The 22557-nt window shown below is 31.5% G+C and overlaps 1 protein-coding gene across 6 annotated transcripts in view; it reads right to left on the bottom strand.

The window, feature by feature from the left end:
* Positions 1-22557, bottom strand: part of LOC127724635 (E3 ubiquitin-protein ligase rnf213-alpha-like) — a 1011139-nt gene that overhangs the window by 679779 nt on the left and 308803 nt on the right. For 2 of the 6 annotated variants that reach the window (XM_052231638.1, XM_052231641.1), the window contains exon 1: positions 4103-4108. The exons of the other annotated variants lie outside the window; for them this stretch is intronic. The gene's annotated coding sequence lies outside the window, so the exon portion shown is untranslated. Of the gene's footprint in view, positions 1-4102; positions 4109-22557 lie in introns of those variants that run through there. 6 annotated transcript variants of the gene reach the window in all.

The raw sequence follows: 22557 nt of genomic DNA, 5'->3' as shown, positions 1-22557 counted from the left end.
TTGACTGCAGGTGAATTGTTTGAATAATTGTGAATTTACCGCAGTCGATTAGTCTGACATTTAATTAAAGACTGAAAATGACTTAACAATTTATTGTTCAGACCTTTCAGATGTTGATTAGTTTCAAAATGACCATCTAAGACTAAAATTCATTAACTAGTGTTATGGATTGATAAAGGACCTTCATGAATATTTAATATAGTTATTCTAAAACAACATTTTCCTCATATACCTTCGCTAAGTAGATTTTTGTAGGAAGATGTTTCATTATTCTTATCAGACACAGTCTACTTTTTCTCCATTCATTTATATTTATTCACATATTTTTTTTATTTGAAATTCTCTTTAAATCCGGGTTTGTATAAAACCTACAAAGACTTTACACACCTGATCGTTCAACGAAACTAATCAGTTAACATGAATTCTCCGACAACAAATATGTGCACTTCATATGACATTGCACAAAGAAATACAATGGTTTGAACAACAATATATATTACACAATTTAAGTTAAGCTTATATAGATCGGATGATAAATCCTTGCAATTATTTTTTTTTAAATACGGAGAAATGGTATCTAAGTTAATGTTTTTATCTTCAAATTGCTGTCATATTGAATTCATGCTTCCAAAATATAGTTGTTCGTGTGAATGCGAGAATAAAAATCCAACAATACTTTCTTGAGTTTTAAAAAACTGTTCAACTCAGGCAATACAAGAAATAGTATGCTGTTTATATCTAACATTTACAAATCTCCCAAAAACTAGCGGCTATCAGTTTAGTTTACGAGAATGGTTTGTTTGAATCTAATTTTTTTCTTCAGAACGAATATTTTGTAACTGCTAAGAAAATAACTTGGATTTCAAATCAAATATCAAATCTGAGATCATTCCATCATTCACGAAATAGGACATTTAAAGAAATGCAAATCAATCGTTATTTCTTTAAAAAAAAAACAGAATGTGAAGATGGATATCGCTAGGTTTTTTTTCTAATCTTCGCGATAAGCCCCTATTGAGAATATGCCTTACACAAATAAAGCAAAAAGTCGATAATAAGAGGAGCACTGTTTAATCTTATAGGAAAACCGTCGATCTCTTTTAAATATACGTCCATGAAACGTAACCATATGCCAATCAAATTATACAGCATCCTGATGATGCCAGTTCAATGTTGGTTTTTCTTAATCATGTTGTTTTGCTATATTGCTAAAGAATAACTATTTCTAAAAAGAGAGAGAAGATAACTGTGCTGTACTCAGGGGAAACAAAAAAAAACTCGAAGAAAAATAGTAAAATATCAATAAAAACTAAAAGCGACGAAAAAACAAACAACAGTCTATAAAGCACAGAAAGCTAAAGATAGAGAAACACGAACATCAACAAAACACTAGAGTGAAGTAATGTGCTTCAGAAGGGTCATTTGTTTCTGCTAATGACAGTTGTTTTCTATTCGTTTGATGTGTTTGAGTTTTTGATTTTGCCATTTGATAAGAGACTTTCCGATTTGAATTTTCCTTGGAGTTCGGTATTTTTGTTATTTTTCTTTCTACTGTTACTTCACTGGTATTTACACTTTTTTAATTGCAATGGGTTCTAAAACTGCATCCCTACTGGGCTGCTTGTATCATATTCATATCCAGCCAAAAGGATAGAAACCATTGTTCAAAGTAAACATAGCATTTTGCCAAATTATTTTATTTCATTTTTAGATATATTGATAAAGACATGTCATGGGCTTTCAATAACCCGCATTTTAGTTATAACTCACACCTCCTAATTCCAAAAGATATCTAACAAAGCTAAACAGTTTGCTCCACAGTAGACTTTTTTTCTTAAAATCGACAAGGATGAACAACTACACACTAGAATCAAAGACAATCATGACGACTTCTTTGTATTTACATTTGTCAGTAGCAATGTACAATAGTATACTTTGTCAAGTGTTAACGTTTATAAATCTTAATAGATACGTCCCATTCTTGAATGATCTCATTACATAGCTTGCATTAGCACAGAATTACATTAACACAAAACGTAGATTAGGAGAGTAATAAGGAATAATGTCAAAATTCGACACTATACAACTTCAGCTATTGCCATCACACATTATTGGTTTGTGCCATTTATCTTTGTCTCAACGTACATTTGAAATGTATTCCTCGTCTTAGATCGAAGATCAGCAAAAACGATATTGAAATTAACAAATCGTGTGTTTTAAAATTAAATCTTGATTCTAATTGCGATTAAAGGATGAACAACAGGAGGCAATTGAATTTGTGACGCATCCTGTATTGTTCCGTTTGGAATCCTTGCAATTCCCTGAATTTTCGTGATTTCTTCCCTTTGTTGAAATATTCACTTAATTTAATGATTTGACATTTCTCCTCTTCTTATCAATATTTTCATTCCGAACTTAAAAACAGATTTAAAGAACTCGAACACATGTGTTGCATAAAACACAATGTCCATGGCGGATACAAATATGTTTTATCTTTTGATTTGGGGCAATATGCGCAATTGTTTCTCCGTAGACGGTAATGGTTACTTTTTTCTTCTGTAGCTCAGTCCATACCGTAAACCTGGATATGTATGATGGCTCGTTTCTGAGACATTTGCACATATGTGGTTAAATTTTCGGGGTACGAAGTGAGATTCATTTTTCCGTAAATTAGCATACCCCGAAAATCCTTTCGTGATGCGGCTCTTCGTGTCTTTTTTCAAACAATAAGTTCTTTGAAAATTTAATACTTTGAATACATTTAATAACTCAATAGTGTTTACACATTTATTCTATGCTCCACTACTTTCCAAATCAACACAAATGGTTAAGCTCAGTCAATTGTTAAAAATAGAAACATGTCCAATATCACTACACAGAGATTTTTTGTTTACACAAAACTTTTGTGCCTCAATTTGAGGCACATTAGGGATATTGACCCATTTAGGAAGGGAACATAAAAATTAATTAAACACTGTCTATTTTTAAATTAATTTTTCTTACTGAAACTGACATCGCAAAATGCTGGATTTTTTCAAAGTCAACATATTTTTTTCCGTTTTGATGACGTGTTTTTTAATCGACATATTTTTGGGAAACATTTTTGCCCAGCTGCTTGCCGACTTGTTCTTTATTCTTACAAGACTGACTTACTCATATTTTAGTTTCACACAAGAAAACTTTTTACAAAAATGTACGACAAAATAGACTATGTTTCATCCCCGATGGTTAATTTTACCTTTTTGACGGTGATGTTCCTTTTACACTTTCTTATGTTGTGTATATTTCATAACTTGTTCGCTATGCCTGTGTCTATAGTCGCGTTTTAGATTTCAATGAACATTATTTATGTACTATTAAGAAATTATGAAGTAAGGGTTTTCGTTACCACAAATTAATTAAAACCTTTATCAAATTTAGTCATGAATACAAAGACCTGTAGAGTTCTTATCAAAAATTGGATCTCACATCCTAATTGTTACGGTCATGTTGTTTATAATGCCCGGAAATTGAGATACGATCCATGTAAACTAATTGATCTTATGAATAAACTAGTTTTTAAAGGTTATCGATTTAACACAGTAGTTAAATCTTTAAATATTGTTTTTATTGGTGCTAACATTAATTTTGATTTAAAAAAAATAAACATAACAAGATATATATTGCTAAATATGCACACTTATGAGAACTCATTATCTAATATTCTGCCAATACGGTTTACTAGTACTTATAATGGTGGTATTGTACAATGTCATTTTTTTCTCAGACGGTTGATGACGTTTTTAAACTACATCCAGTGGATATGAACTGATTGATACTTTAGTCTTGGAGTTCAAGATTTATTTCATAGTTGTTATTGGCCTTGAACTAGTTTTAGTAGTTGCAAGTACTCTTATTCAGGTACTTTGTATCTATTGTTTTTATGTTAGTTGTTTTTGTGCCTCGTTTCGATCTTTTGAGCTAAGCCAATTGCTACTTATTTTTACAATTTGTTCTTATTTGTGCTGTTTCACCACTAACCCAGGTTAGAAGAAAAGTTAACTCACAGTGTTTAACCCCGCCAAATTGTGTATGTGCCTGTCTCAAGTCAGGAGTCTATAGTTCAGTGCTTGTCAATGGTTCATGTCTGTAATATTTTGTAAATGGTTTTGTTATAAATTAGGCAGTTGGTTTTCTTTTGTTTGAATTGTTTCACATTATTCATGTCGATGCCTTTTATAGCCGACTATACGATATGGGTTTTTTCATCGTCGAAGGCCGTACGGTTGCCTATAATTGCTTAAATTCACCTCATTTGAACTCTGGTAAATAGTCGTCTAATTGGCAATCACACCACATTTCCCTTTTTTTATATTGATACAGAAGCTGCTAAAGAAAAATGATAAGCAGTTGGTATTAGATATAATCTAACTTCACTTTCCGCTATATAGTTGAGTTCAGTCATTTAAAGTTTGAAGACGACAGTATATAAACATAAGGAGATGTGATATGATTGCCAATGAGACAACTATCGACTAAAGTTAAAGTGATTACAGTCGAGAATTATGCCAGGCAATGGGCTAAACGCGAGAAAGAAGACGTAGATACTCTTTCCGAATGGATTAAGGCTATGAGGTCGTTGATACAAATCTGAATTAAGAAACTAAATTGGCATATCAATACTCACGCTACGTCAATTTTTAAAGACCCAAATGTTGCAAAACACTTGTCCTACCTCCATGACAAATATGTTGTTGTCACCGCAGATTAAGCCCCAAGCAACATCGATTTTGTGTGTAAATATCATTACATAAACTGCTTGATAAATGAATTAGGTATTGACAATTCACTTGGAAACTCAACATATACCCTCACGACACTTACCAAAGAGGAAATTCTGGATAATCATAGGTCTGTTCTATGTTCCTTTGGAATTTCAACCAAAGATGAAGAACTGGATCTTTCATCACTGTATTGGATACCTAAACTACATAAGTGTCCTTACACACAACGGTATGTTACTGGGTCTTCCAAGTGCTCCACGAAACCTCTTTCTAAATTATTAACATCTATTTTATCAGCAATCAAAGCCGGGCTCCAATGTTATTGTGAAACTGTCTGTTCTAGAGGTGGCGTGAATCAGATGTGGATACTAAAAAATTCCTAAGATCTTTTAAAGTACATACAATCTAAGACTCTCTCATCTTGCAATAGTATTAAAACATTTGACTTTTCTACACTTTACACAAGTATTCCCCATTCCAAACTAAAAGACAAATTGAAATAGTTGGTATTACTTTGTTTCATTAAAAAGAATGGCGAACGTAGATACAAGTATCTTGTTTTGGGGAGGGATAAATCCTACTTTGCAAAGCATCACTCTGATTCAAACAAAAAATTCTCTGAAACTGACATTATCAAGATGCTTGATTTCTTGATTGACAACATATTTGTTATGTTTGGAGGACGTGTTTTTCAACAGACTGTCGGAATTCCAATGGGAACCAATTGTGCTCCTCTTCTTGCCGACTTGTTTCTTTATTATTATGAGGCTGACTTCATACAGGAACTTCTTAGGAAGAAAGATAAGAAGTTAGCAATATCCTTTAACTCTACGTTCCGCTATATAGATGATGTTCTCTCACTAAATAATACAAAATTTGATGACTATGTTGAAAGAATCTATCCCATCGAACTAGAGATAAAGGATACTACAGATACAGTTAAGTCTGCCTCATATCTTGACTTATATCTAGAAATTGACAATGAGGGTCGGTTGAAAATAAAACTTTACGACAAAAGAGATGATTTCAGCTTCCCAGTTGTGAACTTTCCATTTCTATGTAGCAACATTCCAGCAGCACTTGCATACGGAGTATATATCTCCCAATTGATACGATATTCCCGGGCTTGTGTTTCCTATCATGATTTCCCTAATAGAGGATAGCTGCTCACAATGAAGCTATTAAACCAAGAGTTCCAAATGGTGAAGTTGAAATCATCCCTTTGTAAATTTTACAGACGCCATCACGAGTTGGTTGACCGTTATGGAATAACCGTTTCACAGATGATATCAGATATGTTCCTTATGTCGTAACTACAATACCCTTCCCTTTTTACGAATGTGACTTACCGAATTAGACTAATCACCGGATTTGTAATAACATAAGCAACACGACGGGTGCCACATGTAGAGCAGGATCTGCTTACCCTTCCAGAGCACCTGAGATCACCACAGTTTTTGATGGGGTTCGTGTTGCATAGTCTTTAGTTTTCTATGTTGTGTCATCTGTACTATTATTTGTCTGTTTGTCTTTTTATTTTTGGCCATGGAGTTGTCAGTTTGTTTTCGATCTATGAGTTTGACTGTTTCTCTGGTATCTTTCGTCCCTCTTTTACATCTATTCCAATAAACTTGTAAAATGACACCCCAGATACAGTCTGACTAATATAAATGCTTAAATATATAGATTGACACTGTTAATCGGTTGACATATGAATTTTACGAAAAAGGGATGATTGTAATTTTCCCATTGTCAGCTTTTAATTCCTGTAAATCAAAAGTCCGACAGCGGCTGCATATGGATTATATGGAGTTTGCGTATGCCTACATTCATTTCTTTCGTATTCTTAGGGTCACTGTTTATAAGGCAGCTATCGCATAAAGGATTGCAAGTGGAAAGGTAAAATTATTTCCTTGCAAGTTTTAAGGACGCCATCATGATTTGGTTGACCGTTTTTTAATATATGTGTCAAAGATGACCACTGATATGTTCCACTTGTCGTTACCACAATGCCATCTTTTTTTCTCGATTTTTTTAACTAAATGCAGCTGATCACCTTATTTATACTAGAATGATAAAAACTGCAGCATGCATCTGTTGAGCAGAAACTGCTGATATTTTCAGAACATCTTAGTTCACCAAAGGTTTTTGGGTTGGCTTTTTTTTGCCTCAATTTTTGTTTTGTGTAATGTTTTAATTTTTCTTTGTTGTATTTGTTATTGTCTTTTGCTGTTTTTATTTTTTTTTTGTTTTTTCCATTTGGTTGTCTGTTTTTATTACTTATGAATTTTGATTTCAATTCGGTATCTACTCTCTCTTCTTACCAAATAGTTATAAACGTTTGGAATATTCATAAACAACTGTCACTTATTTAACTCTTACTTAAAATTTGACATATTTGTCTACTCTTGTAATAATTTTTGTGAAACAAACCATTTAAAAAAACTGATTAACACCACCGAATGAGACTATGTATTCACTAAGAGCAAAACGAGGGTTTCCACATGTGGAGCAGGTCTTGCTTACCCTTTCAGAGAACCATCTACTACCTACGATGATTAGTAAGGCTCGTGTTACTTTGTATCTAGTTTTATATATTAGGTTTTTCAGACTGATGTTTGTCTTTTCTTCCATTTTATTTTTTGCCAAGACGTTGTCAGTATAATTGAATTATTAGTTTTGAATGCCCCCTAGGAATCTTCTGCCTCTTTTTCATGACGCTTCCCAAAGAGTTGGTTTTCAATTAAATACTATGATGTGATACCATTCAACCTGTTGGGAGTATTCATTAGTACATGTTGTATTTTAGTATCAAGGTTTTATTATTACCTCTTGTAGGGGAGAGGTATTTATATGTATCATTTCCAGTTTGATGATGAAATAGATATTGATAATGTGGAAAGAGGTTAATGTGGATGTCAATTAAAATGCAGTAAGGTTCATTTTTGTCAACTTTTGTTGAAATGCAGTTTTAGTATAAAGTGGGTTTGCAATTAAAAGGTCAATACAAATTCCTTAATCAGGTAGATAAAAAGGTGTTATTTAGATTAACATGCAATATTTTTTCCGGCTTTGCCTGCATAGATAATCATGTGTTTGTTTTTGCGATAGGACGTAGTTTATTCAATGATCGAGACTTTTGATATGAATGCAGCATCTTTATTCAAAAAACGTGAAGAAGATTGTTTAAAATGTTAATGACTTGAATGTATCCCATCTAGTTAATGTATCTGCATGTTGTTTTCATGTTTGGTCAACTGTCTGTCTTTTCTCCAGATATAGGGTATCCGTATTTCACGTTTTTTTTAACTTTATGGATTAAAGCTTACTGAATTTTTGTTTTTTTGTGAAAAATTTAACGGAGAGAAAAAATTTGAAAGTGCGTAGGTCAGAACTAAGATGAGACCATCCTGATTTCAGATAAACGAAAAACTTAATCAAGTGAAATCATGAAATCAAAACTAGAAGTTTTCAATATTGCAAACTTGAATGTGTGTATAAAAAGGAAGATGTGGTATGATTGCCAATGAGACAATTCTCCACAAGAGACCAAATGACACAGAATGCATGGTTGTATTAAAAGATATATTTATATATATTATATATGCAGAGCACTTGAATGATGTTTCTGCAACATGTGTTCGTTGTTAAACATGTCGGTCGCAATTATTGTGAAATAAGAGATTATTAAACTGACCGTTGCATGCAGGGGGAATTTTTTTTAGATTTGAATGATTTATGGTAACGAATATTACCTTGAATGATTGAATTAAAACCATTTGAGCGTCCTTAATCAGAAATATCCGATACGACAGCTTTGTATTAATAGAATTAGACATCTGTTACAGGAGTTTGAAATATATTCGTTTTTTTTTTTTTGTCTCAAAAATAGAAACTGACACAGGGACTAAAGTAAGAAGAAGACCTCATGTATCATTGTGTACTTTCTATTTTAATACAGCAACGTATCAACGTCCAGCTCATTGAATTGAGTACCTATGTCACATTTCATTAGACTTTGTAGGAAGCCCGCGTTCCTGTCATGAATATAGTAAATAGAGGGATGCTGCTTACAAATCGTTATTGCACCAATGAATCGTAATGGTAAATTAGCTCATCATTTACCAGGATTTAAAATTAGTATGCCAGACGTGCGTTTCGTCTACAAAAGACGCATCAGTGACGCTCAAATAAAAAAAATGATAAAAGCCAAATAAATTTGACACATACTGTTGCAAGAATTCCTTCGTTATATTGCTTGCCATTATAGAATATCTGTGTCAGAATGAATAAAACTCTTTTTTCGGTGCATCCGAAGTGCTTTTTTACATGTGTCTTCATGAGAAACGATCGAGCGAAAAATCATAACAAGCCAAGAATGGATAAATGCTTAAAAAGAGGAACGATATAACCAAAAAGGACCTAAAGCTAATACCCAACACCACCAAATACGCATAAGGTCAACTTTGCCTGAGGGAGTTAAAACTTAAACTAAAAATAAGTTGAGCATTTGCCCTTTATTCAATGTCATCATCTAATGAAACATGTTTGTGTTGCTAATTTTTTTTGCATTATGTATTTTTTTTGTGGTCAATGTGTCTTTTCTTTGTTTTGTTTTTTGTTTTTTGTTTTACTTTGGTTATGTTCTTTTCTTCTTTTTCTTTGCGTAATTGATATCTTTTGAAAATAATTAAAATATGCATGTTGCTATTGATATTTTATTGTATAATCAATCATGCAGATCTTTTGCTTTTTCTTTAGTATACAAGTTTCATCGAGTTGAAAAGAACCGCTTTTTAGATCTACATTTAGCTCTTTTTATTGTTCCATTCAAATTGCAATTGCTCATTTCATTCCTCCAGCTTTGCTCACGTCTTCTCAAATATGACATACATTGTTCACAACGCTCAAACTGAAAAAAAACAAATGTCCTTAAAACGCAGATTCTTTTTTTTTTTACCTTTTTTACATTTGGGGTTATCATTAAGCAGAGGCGATAGACAGCGAAGGGACAAACAAATGCGTGGATCAAAGAGACACCGTTAAAACCGTGGAAGAAATGGGGGGACTTGAAAACAGCAATTTACAAACACAATATAAAACACTTTATATAAGTTATATAATCTTTGACAATAGATATAAGAAGATGTGGTAAGTGTGCAAATGAGACAACTCTCCATCCAAGTCAAAATGTATAAAAGTAAACCATTATAGGTCAAAGTACGGTCTTCAACACGGAGCCGTGGCTCACACCGAACAGTAAGCTATAAAGGGCCCCAAAAATTACTAGTGTAAAACCATTCAAACGGGAAAACCATCGGTCTAATCTATATAAAAAACGAGAAACGAGAAACACTTCAACAAACGACAACTACTGAAATTCAGATTCCTGATCAGCCTTTATTGCAAAAGATTTTTCTTTGAATTATTTAGTGATCTTTGGATCAAATCAACGAACTGTGATAAATAATAGTATACGATTGGATAAACTCAACACTTCAGCAAGTGAATACCTTAATTTTATCCATACTTGAAATAAATTTAATATCAAAAGTTATTTGAAACATGCTATAATATCGTATATAACAAGGAAAAAATAAAACAACACGTTATAAATTTCATGCGTTAGGAGTGCTTTTCGGGATTTGCCGTCATCAGGAACGCTCAAAGCCGAATATGTGAAAGCCAAGGATGTATAAGAACCGAAGCAGATGAAGAGCTATATGACCAAAAATGATCTAAAAAAATAGCCTAATCCATCTAAGGTCAACTTTGCCTGAGGGAGTTGAAACCTTAATTTCTTTATAATTTAAACATTTATAAATGGACAATTTTAGAAAGGTTTATTATAAATCATGTCAGTACCTAAGTACTGACTACTGAGCTGATGATACCACCGGGGACTGATAGTCCACCAGCAGAAAAGCTGCTTCCTGATTCCGAATAAATCTTTACAAATTACCCTGCAAATGTATCCAAATAATCCATCTCTATGTATGGTTCAGTGGTTAAAGAAAATATATAAAAGAGAATTCCGGTAAGGGCAAATTTTGGCCTAAAATTCGAAGTACACATGCAGAAAGAATTTTTACATTTTTCAAGCACTTAATTGTCTATTTCAGTCGATTCAATGAGTTTATGTAAAAGATTTGAACTGATTTGTTCATTGAAGACGCTCAAATTCAAGCTTTAATAGGAAAATTCGAGCTTAAATATGAAAAATCAGCAAATGAATATCCTTATTTTATCTATACTTAAAATAAATTTAATATCAAAAGTTATTTGAAACATACTATAATATTGTATACAACAAGGAAAAAAATGAAAAAGAATATTCCATAAAACGTCAATTTTCAGATAGTTGTCTAAAATGTAAGTGGCCGCATTCGTGTTCAGTCTCAAACTTTAGATATGTTATGTATTATCTACAAAAACAACATATACTAGTATCTAAATATTAAGACTGAACACAAATGTGGCCACTTCCATTTTAGACAAAATGCGTCAAAAAACTAGCAAAAAAATATATTTTATGAAAAATGAATAAACAGTCAAGGTTCATTCAATTTGAAACTTGAAACATATATTCATATTTCTTATTTTTTTTTTTTTTTTTTTTTCAACGTGCAAAAGTTAATAAAACAAAACTCGTGTACTTACATTTTGAATGTTAAAATGTTTTTCAGGAAAAGAACGAGGTTCGATCAATATTATTCTCATTTTTCTTTATTTCATTTATAATTATTTACTCCTGATTCTTTTTCTTTTTTAATCATCATACTGCAGTTATGTCATTATTAGAATCTTTAGTTGATGTAAATGAAAATTATTTTTACTTTTTTATCAGGGCAATAACTATGTTATCATAATTTGCTGTATACATTAATGATTTGTATGTCAAACGAATTAAAAAAATCTTCATCCTTTTGAATTGTTTTCCACCTTTTCTCTAAATCATTTACCTTCCTTTGTAAATGAAAACAATTCCTCGCCACTTTTTGGCCACAGATCACCTGGTCGATGGCATTAATGCAGCAATCTACAAAACGAAATCATCATGTATCACATGTCGAATTTAGATGTGCATTGTGACTGATAAAAAGAAGCAAATATACAGTGTAAAACGACTTATGAATGATGAAATCATACTTTTTAGAATGTGTCTTTGAAATTAGTAAAGCGTACACCAAAATGTTGTTATCCTTAATAATTGAAATTCTACCATTGACGTGACATTATATTCAATTAAAGGCAAGAACAATTATCAATAGTCCTTGAGATTCTGAAACAGCGAATCGTACCTGAAATAACTCGTCTTTTGTCATAAAAAAATTGTGGTATTGACTTATCGTATTGTTTGTTTATTTTACAATTTTACATGAACCATTTTGGGCTAAATGTCCAATTTTGTTATATTTGCTTCAATATTGTTAGATAGTGAGAAATGTTTCAAAGGTGCATGAATTAATTATTTTACTTTGTTAAGGATGTATTTTTCTGTTGTTTCAGTCACGTTGAAACCTCGTTCGGGAATTATTTCAAAAACATGTGATACAAGGGGGAAATATTAATGAGTTTAAAACATATTATAATCAAACTAATCTCTGTGAAAACATTGTAAACTTACAATAAGTAGTTTTTGAGTTATAAAATTTTCAGCGTCATCAGCTGTTGAGAAAATGGGCGAGGTGTACAAAGAAATGATTTTACCCAAAATATGTTCATCCCATATCCACTTTTTCTTTTCGAAATTCTTAGATATGTATTTTTTCGATCATTTATTACAAAGGAGTTGAAATAATATGCTTTTCTGTTCTAAAAAAAAAAGAAAAAAATCCCAAAATTGACAGCATGGTCAATATGACACGATAACCCACAAAATTTTATACAACTTTCTAATTGTAGTCAAAGTATGAAAAAAAAGTTTTAATTGTGAAACTGTCAAGTTTTTCATATTAATGGCCCAAAAATGGGTAAAAATTTATGAAACATGGGAAAAATCATTAAAAATGGAGTACTTTCAAAAGGCTGTTTCAAAAAAAGAAATGGACCACAATATGATTGTTTCCTTCATCAATTTCTGTCTTACAGTTATATAAACCCGAAAATCAGGTTAAGAAAAAAGGTTTAATTCTAGACATTTTTGGTGTACATCCTTAATGGTATATGAATTACTTGTGTTTGGTCGATCATTTATAATTTCTTTGCCTTCCAAATGATTGCTAAATTATTTGAAAATTGTTCACTAGTTTACTTTCCGTATATGTTTGGTTAACGACTCTTATTCTTTTATAACAGTAAAGGATGGGTAATTTCTCTTATTATTATTTTTGTTTTTAGTATTATTAGTAGCAGTATTCAATTTATACAATGTTGTAATCGGTCGAAAAGTAACTCACCACATTGGCCTTTGATTTTACAGACAATAATAAACATCATGTATATCACTATTCCTGCTTGTAACAACTTCATATTTGCAAATAAATCGGACTGGTAAAATTATTTTGCAGCATCTGATCTATATAGTATTCAACCAACCTACACATAAATTTAATCTTGTTTCGGACATTAAATTTTGAAGCCTCAAAAATGTACACTTTATTCAGATAATTTTTTGAACTGGTATTTAGATTAGGTATGCTTTCCATTACTTTTTCAGCTTTGCAAATATGCAAATATTTCTGTTACGGATTTTATAAACCACAAATGTAGTAGGTGGTGGAATACGAGCACGTGTATCATTTGCTTAGTGAAATTATTGTTATCCAATTGCAATAAAAATAAACTGTGTCAAGTAGTTCAATAATAGATTCTAAAATTAAACCACATTACTTCCGAAAATCACTTACGTTCTTTCTTATATAGTATTTAGGTGTTTAAAAGAAATTCACAAATAAACATATCAAATATACATATACCATCCAAATCTAAAAAGGAGAATGGTATATGCATATACTTATTCAAATTGAAGCTTAGGTACAACAATTAAAATGATTAATAGCAATCAGTGAAATTTGTTTTAAAATTAGATATGCTTTTCTGAAATTAAATTGAATAGTTTAAGAAAAGGCGATAACAATTACTATTTCAATAAAGTATTTAACTATTTCTGCAATGTTTTTTAAATCCAATAATTGTTTTTGCAAGAATGGGTTTGATTTAATTTTAAGTACTTTTGCCGATTAGTTGATACTTCATGAATATTATTTATAATATCTTCACTGTTATCCTTCTGTGAAATGAGCATGGAATGAAACACCAGTAGGCCTTTATTGTTCTATACGGTAATGAAATATTTTCTATATCCTTTTTCAATTTCTGATTGCGTCGTAATAATATATATTATTATAATATTGTTAAAAATATTCCGTATACCGTTTCGATTCCTAACATCACTGAAGAGACATTAATTGTCGAAATCCGGATATGGTGTACTAATTTTTGCACCTTTTGTTTGCGGTATACCATCTTTTTCGCAAGTTTATTGTTTTCTGTTTGGTATTAAATTAATAGTTAAGATCCATTTTCTACATAAGAAAATGCCTGTACCAAGTCAGGAATATGACAGTTGTTATCCATTCGTTTGATGTGTTTGTTTTTTTGATTTTGCCATTTGATTGGGGACTTTCCTTTTTGAATTTTCCTCGGAGTTCAGTATTTTTGTGATTTTACTTGTTGTTACATCTGGTGATCCGTTTATTTGACAATCGTCAATGGCAGTCAGCAGGGTTTAAGAACATCTGTTGTTCGACCTGCTAGTCAAATGCGTTTTGTTAAAATATACTTTTTAACTTTTTTGGTCTTTTGGGAAATGTTGTTTGTGCTGTATTTAGACCCCTCTACCAAGAATTTGTTTTGCATGCACACGTATAAAAATTGCGGTTTTAATCCAATGCAATCAGAGGTTTGAACGTTGTTTTCAATTTAGACTTGTTGCTATTATATATATATATATATTTATATAATATAACTACCACTGAGTCAATATAAACCTTAGTTAAAAACTGTAGCAGGTTTAACATCCTCAGACTATTTTCCATGATGCTGTTCAGAATACCATAGTTTTAACTCCAACTTTTCATACTTTTAGTCCTATTTGATATGACCCTCGATTGGTTTTGTTTAACGGTTTTAAACATTTTTGTTTTCCATTTTTTATTTAGTGACTAAAAACGGATGTCATATCTGAAGATTGCAGTTTCCCGTATCAAAATCAAAATTTGTAAATATTTATACCCTTTCATTTGAAATAATCATATGATTAGTTTTCTCGTTTTACATTTGTCATATCAGGGCCTTTTATATCTGACTATGCGGTATGGGTTTTTCTCATTATTGAAGGCCGTACGGTGACCTATAGTTGATAATTGTGGAGAGTTGTCCCATTGGCAATCACACCACATCTTCTTATTTTTATAAATGAAACTTGTTTTTATTAACCTTCATCATAAACGTTCAGAAAAATTTTTTTTTGTATACAATTTTCCAATAATTGTGGAAAGCACAAATGTGTATACCAAAATTTAAAGCTATATGACCGAAAGATGGTAAAAATTTTTGTTGATATAATTAGAAATAATGTTTGGGGTTTCAGCTTTCCGGATGAAGGTAAATCCATAAAAGATCATCAGCCAAACAAAAGTTTGTTGTTGCTATTTTCGTTTATCTACAAACCATAACTAGGTATATTTTGATTTATCAAGATGACACATTGCTACCTATCTTCAGTTTAAAAGTTTTTCACCTTTATAATACCTAATCAAAGATTGACAGCAGAAAGATATTCTTAATATAGGATTTAGGTACAATCATATTATTTGATCATAGTTAATTTTTGATTATCTTTAGGATCTTTAAATAGGCTCTGAACAGCTGTATTGACGATGTGGTTGTATTTTTTTTTTTCTTAATGCAAATGCTACTAACAAATTAGTACAAGTATTGCGGGTATAAGTTGAGAGAAGATAAAATATTGTTCTGTTTCAGTTTTTATCCAAGTTCATGATACAACCAACTTTTACTTTTTAGAAACAAGAACATGTAGTATGAGCTACTGCCGACAATTGTTTCTCCGATTTATCTTTATAAGGAAATACATATAAATTACTTTTTGTCATATAAGTAAAAATCAGTACTTTGCCTTCCTCGATATAGATATTTTTATGGCAAAAATAATTACGATATATATCAGAGAAATGATAATAATAATGATAATAATAATAATATTATTTATCTCGAGCTACAGTTATTATTTCTCTGAGGCTCTCTAATCTTCAAAAGCAAACACAAATATTTTAATATTAAGTATGACGTGTCAAATATATGGACACAACAGTTCAAGAAGTACATGTGATAAACTTTTTAAGATATTATCTACAAATCATATAATCTTTCAACAGTTCAATTGGTGAATGATTATTTAACAGAACCACGCCATGAATTTCCTTACACATTAATTAATATATAAGAAGCGATAACTTTGCGAATTTTATTTGGAAGTAAAAGCCATTGATGTAATCAAGAATAAATAGACTTTTTAAACTGTTCAGTGTTTGTATTTCGTGTATTTCATTTTGCACCACTCTTCAACTCTCTGAAAATCCTCCTGCACATAATCACATCATTAAGTCCATTATCAAAGAAAATTGTATATGTATGTGTGTTTGTTAATGTGAACTCTTATATAAAAAAATAATGAGGTCTACTGTTGATTGTTATTGAATCATTGTTTTAAAGACATTGACAACCCTTAACTTCCCATTCACTGAAACACCTGAATACAGAATACATTCAATTTTCTATTCTGAAACGTACGTCATGTATCATGCATGCATATTCTTTTTGAAAATTTTACATTAATTAATGATAAATGTTCGCATTTTTTTAAAAAGATTAAGGGGACAATAGTTTACCGATATTCAAATCTCGTTAATCGATTAGAAAGAGGAAAATCAGTCAACAAACAAAAACTGAGAGAAACGCATGAACTTCGAAAGGAGCGAGACCGTGTGCATTCAAATGGTAAGCGTCTCCTTCTATGCATGCATTATCCGCCATGCGAATTTATACTCAGTCAAAATTTTAAAGATTCGTAATAGGACACAATCGATGATATTACAGATCAGACGACCATACTAGTTTCTAAATATCTAAGACCGCGAAAACATGTCACTAGTGAGTTGAGACACAGACACATCGTAACGGTAAATCATTTCTTATGTCAATCGTAGAACTTATCAAGTCGATTTCAGTCGTTTTTCCTCAAATTTCTGTTCGAGCAGTTTTTGTGAGGAGCACACCCCTGTTGATGAAGTAAGTATTGTGCGAACATGCACAAGAGTAAGATGTTAACTGCGATATGTAAACGCCATACGATGGAGCAGAGTGAATGTTACTGCTGTGAAATGGGAAAATGACAACCGGAAAATTGTATTCATCCCGTTTATCATAGATTCTAGTTTAAAGTCGTCCAACCTTGTCCATATCCAGAAAAGATCAAGATATGAAGCAGATCTTATAGTTTCGGTAGTATCAAGTTCATTGGAATATATAAGATGTAATCACTCTTTGAAATATCAAGTGACAGAACATCAATATATTTTGAAGTTCTGTATAAATGCTGCTTCATACAAGTACAATAACAAGTCGGCAAGTAGTGGTGTACAATTAGTACCCATTGTAATACCGACTGTCTGCAGAAATAACAATCACCAAACTCACATTTGGTAAGAACAATAGAAACCAGCTATATATGGTTCTTTATAAGGATTTTTTGTGAGGTTAAGGTATCTAGGATAACGAAAGAGTCAGGATTCTTTGTCATAATTATCTACCCATTTTATCACTTAATTTTTTCAATCGCGAAAAGGAAGCCATTGTAGGAATGACGAGCTGTCAATTTAGCTCTTGAAAACCGATTTACGGTCCTTACATGAGTATTGTATTTAAAAGACGAATGTATCTACAAGGTATTAAGCATCATTTAATGTAGTTTGAGGCCTTTTGCCAACTTAAAATTATAGATTGATCGGTTGTCAGGGGACGTTTTCGAAAATTAAACAAAAACACTTAAAACATTGTAATCTAATATTTCGGCAAAGGCCGACTAAAAGGTTTCAGAGGTTGAAGACCCGATATTACAGGCATAAAAAATGATTTTCCTTTTTTAAGTTACAATGTATGCACAAAAAAGATCCACATGTAAAGACTGTCGTCAAGTGCTTTTAGCAAAAATTTGTTATTCGAACACATCTCCTTTGTTGTTATGACTCATTAGAAAGGAATTTTACTTGACTCATATATTTCCTTTTTTGGTATCGTGAATTTTTGATATTATTATATGAAAATATAGCCTAAATAAATAAAGATGACAGAGTCATAAGCGAGATGATGTATCAAATAGTGCTGCTTTATACGTTTTCAAGACAAAACAGTCAACTGAAACACGCTTGAACATTAAAAGGTGTATCCTACTTTCTCATTTCGTCTAGAGTATTGCCTATTTTTAGGATTTTCCCTCAAAAAATAACTGTTGCCGGGGACGGAGATGCAAATAAATGATTTAAAAATATCAATCTTCTATCTTTCTGTAGAATTTATGCTTATGCACAAAAAAGATCTACATGTTTTTGCACCTATCATAATCAATCGTTTTCTGAAAAATGTTCTTTGATTTAAAAATTTACAGATATCTCGAAGCACCATACTATAAATTAAGTATAAATATAGATTCTACCACTGCATCGAGTGTGATACGATATTTATCTTCTCGAGACAGTTAAATATTTAAAATTTAACTGTCGAGAGTGGATAAATATCGTATTACACGAGATTTGGTGGTGAAATCTGTTTCTCTAATGATTTTCAAACAATATGCAGGCAAACTAATTCCGTCTTTTCGAATGATCTGCAAAAAGATGTGTTCTTTCTATGTGACGTCATCAGACATGGTCGCCTTTTTTCATGCCGTCACAATAGGAAATTCAGAGGAAAGCAAGTAAATTCGACGTCAAAATTGGATTTTAACCAATGAAGAACTGAGATCAAACGAACCACACGTTGATTAAATTTTTTTTATACAATGGGTGCAGAAAGGGATAAATTGACGAAGAATTAGAGAAACAGGTATATAAGATGCAAAAAAATCCTAAATTATGCACCTACATTAAACTTTTAAAGCACATAGAAACAGATGTAAACAATTAAATTCGCGCGTTTGTCATACGTTTGTTTGTTTTGCTCACACATTGGTGTTAATATAATGGCATTCTATGCGATTGTCATACAAGTGGGAGGTTTAGCTAGCTATAAAACCAGCGATAATCAACCATTTTCTACATAAGGAAATGCCTGTACCAAGTCAGGAATATGACATTTGTTTTCCATTCGTTTGATGTATTTTAGCTTTTGATTTTGTCATTTGATAAGGGACTTTCCGTTTTGAATTTTCCTTGGAGTACGGTATTTTTGTTATTTTCACTTAATATCAACTTGGCCTTTTTTATCTTCCCTAATATAAAGAGTGTCATTTCTTTTGGTTAATTTCAACTGGATATCAGCCTGCTTAGGAGATTTTTATCGCCCTTTTACGTTTATACCTAAGGACGTTTTTTGCATATAAAAACAATATCATTTGAGGCTCAGCAACATCTTAGCGTAAAAAGCGGGAAAAGCATTCGCAACCTCGACTTTTTAGAAAAGGTCAGAATACCGATGGCTAATCGTAGATTTTATAACGCTTCTGAATGCACGACCAAACAGTTTTGAATCATTCAGATAAAGCATCCATTAGAAGTTTTTCTTCTATTTGATAGGCTGAAGAATTCGATATTTCGAACAACATTCTAAGTCGTTCATTGTTGACGTTGGCTAGGTTGCCAGTTATAACATGACCAGTTGGGTTATATTTTTATTAGGACGATGCACATGAGTAATCGGGAGGTTTGGATTTTACATTCCCGAGGGTAAAGTTCTCTTAATCTCTTTGAAATTAGAACAATTGGTTTGATGTAGGTATATGAAACTTTTTTATCTTTTCAGTAATCAGGTATTGTTTTCTGTTCAAATTTTGTAAAGAAAATATTGTTCATATTAATGGCATCCGAACCCTTATCATAAAGTTCTTCTTTTTCATAATCTTTGGATGTAGTTGTCACTGCTTAGAATAGACGATGAATCATATTGCGTCAAATAATGATGTCAATATTTTAATTTGTTGATTTAAATACACCTGGGACTAGACAAAATACCTACATCATCTATCTTGTCTCTGCATCTGTGAGGAAAAGCTGCTTTTAACTCTCGATCCAAAACTCTTTTTGTCAACGATATGGTGTACTCAAATTGGAATCCTTTGTTGAATTATATATGTCTCCTTTAATTTTGATTTTCAAAGAAACAATACATCAATCCGAATTATTTGAACAATTGTAGTCATCTATAACGTATAAACTACTGGAGTATTTGTTATAGTTCAGAGCTCGTTCGTACCAGGGGGTAAAATTGGTCAGATGAATCCCCTATTAATGAATTGTTTCACATTCTAGTGAAAACACTGTTCTTGAAAATCTAAGTAATTCTAAATCCGACTTGTGCAATTCAAATATAAAGTATTTAAATTTACAAATTTAAAGCAATCAAGATTTAAAATCATAAGAGTTATGGAATATCTATTTCAGAGATGACAACGGATATGTTTCAATCGTCGTAAACACAATTGCGTCCTCTTTTTCCTCAAATGGGACCTACCGATTTAGACTTATAACCGGGTTTTTACGTACATGAGCAATAGGGTGTCACATTTGGAGCAGGATATGACTTTAAGCACATTTTCTTCTAAAATATAAATGCAATAGATAATTCATTGTTTTTTTTTTTACCGTAATTTCATTTTATTCATAAATCAACTTCCACATTTAAGATAATATGTTCTCTTTTCTCTTGAAAAGTGGATTAAAGAGTACTTTAAGTGAAACTAATGACATAAAGGTGCAGCCTATTATTTCATTTATTTGCATGTTTGTAGTTTTAAACACGACAGTTTATATTTAAATCTTGCTTTCGTGGATATAAAATTACAAGAAAACATTCACATCATAGGGTTCTTTTAATCACATTTATTTACACTGCGATTGGATTGCACATAGGCAAATAAAGAATGGGAGAGAAATATATACTTAATTATTTCGATAAATACAAAATGGTTTACGAATGAATAGTTGAAAATGAATGAAATATAAACCTATGACAAACGCGCGAATTTAATTGTTTCTATGCAAATATATTTGCGCTGCAAATTCAGTCATTTTAATTCTACATGAAGGCACGCACCTATATCATAGTAGAATAAGTGAATGCAAGCCGTGACCAGATTCAGCTTGATATATATTAATTCGAATACGGAAAGTGTAGTGCTGATATGCAATATTTTTGGGAACTCATATCAACAAAAATTCATTGATAGACTGAACACTAGATATAGCTGCAGCATGTGATTAATCTAATACAAGAAAAAAAATTATGTGACGTGGTTTTTTTTCTAATTTTTTTATTCCATCCAATTTTGACTGCATACAATTTTTGTAACTCTTAAAAGGCGTCATTTTGCAGATACATGGTATTTTTAGAAACTGTATCCGCTATTATGCTGTTAAATGAGGAACACGCATGAATAAATGCAAATTGATGTCCTTTCTTAGCACTTGATAAAGAATGTTATATCGTTTATGCGATTATCAGTTAACCTGAATTTTTTTTTAGAATTTGTTGGATGTATTCTCTTTGATATTCAATTGTTTCTATGTGCTTTGTTCTATTCTCATATTTGCGAGATTCGGATAACCTTTTTTGAACTGAATGGCATCAACCAATTTTGTTAGAATTTGTTGGAACTTCTCGTTTTCGATGATTCGCAACTCCGTAATTGACTTTGTATCCCAATCTCTTAGTTTCTGCTCCAATGACGAGTTTTATGTAGACGTAGAGCACGTCTTATTGAATAAATATAAAGCTTTGTGAATTTAGTAGTTTCTGTCCATTTCCTTTAACTGTCTCATCCGAATTGTGATTTTCCCTAATATAAATCTTGCGTCATTGGTTGTCGTTCTGAATCTGGTTTTTAAGTAACGTTATACCTCACTCATATTTTATCTGTTTAAAACTGCCATCAGTTTCTCTTTCATGATGAAGTCTGCACAGAACAATATTTATTAATTTTACAAATATGACTTTTTTCTGTCTTTAAAAGGACCTTTTGATATTCTCGAAGGTATTCTTTTTTTAATTCGTCTTAAACGAGATGGAATCGATACGCTTTAGTCCTGCACCATGCATATGATTTGGACGGAACAATGAAAGAAACGGGAAAGTACAAGCGGTTAATCAAATTAATGCACGCTGCATAATAGATAAAACGTTCTTCAAAGTCTAGTTGACTTTCATGACTTAAGCATCATAATTTGTTTTAAATAAAAAAAAAATGTTTTCTTCAATCTTCTACTTTCTTCTGATTATCGTATTATTCTACATCTAAATAATCAGAAATTATTTTCTCTCTTCAATCATGGCTTATAAAATATTTACAGAGAGTCACCAGACCCAGTCTTAAAAGTAGCTAAAAGTATTCATATTTAACAAAAATGTGTTATAGTATTATTATATAAAAGTATTAATACGATTTGATTAAATCATTTAGATTGATAGACAATTTACTTTGAATAACAATATGCAAGGACATGTGATGAAAAAACAATTAAATCTGAAATTCGTTTATCCGCAAATATTTACACTGCATATG

Source organism: Mytilus californianus, unplaced genomic scaffold (genome assembly GCF_021869535.1).
Source record: "Mytilus californianus isolate M0D057914Y unplaced genomic scaffold, xbMytCali1.0.p SCAF_14, whole genome shotgun sequence".
NCBI classification, from domain to species: domain Eukaryota; kingdom Metazoa; phylum Mollusca; class Bivalvia; order Mytilida; family Mytilidae; genus Mytilus; species Mytilus californianus.
The sequence above is the reverse complement of the archived record's forward strand: the minus strand, read 5'-3'. Positions and strand labels throughout refer to the sequence as shown.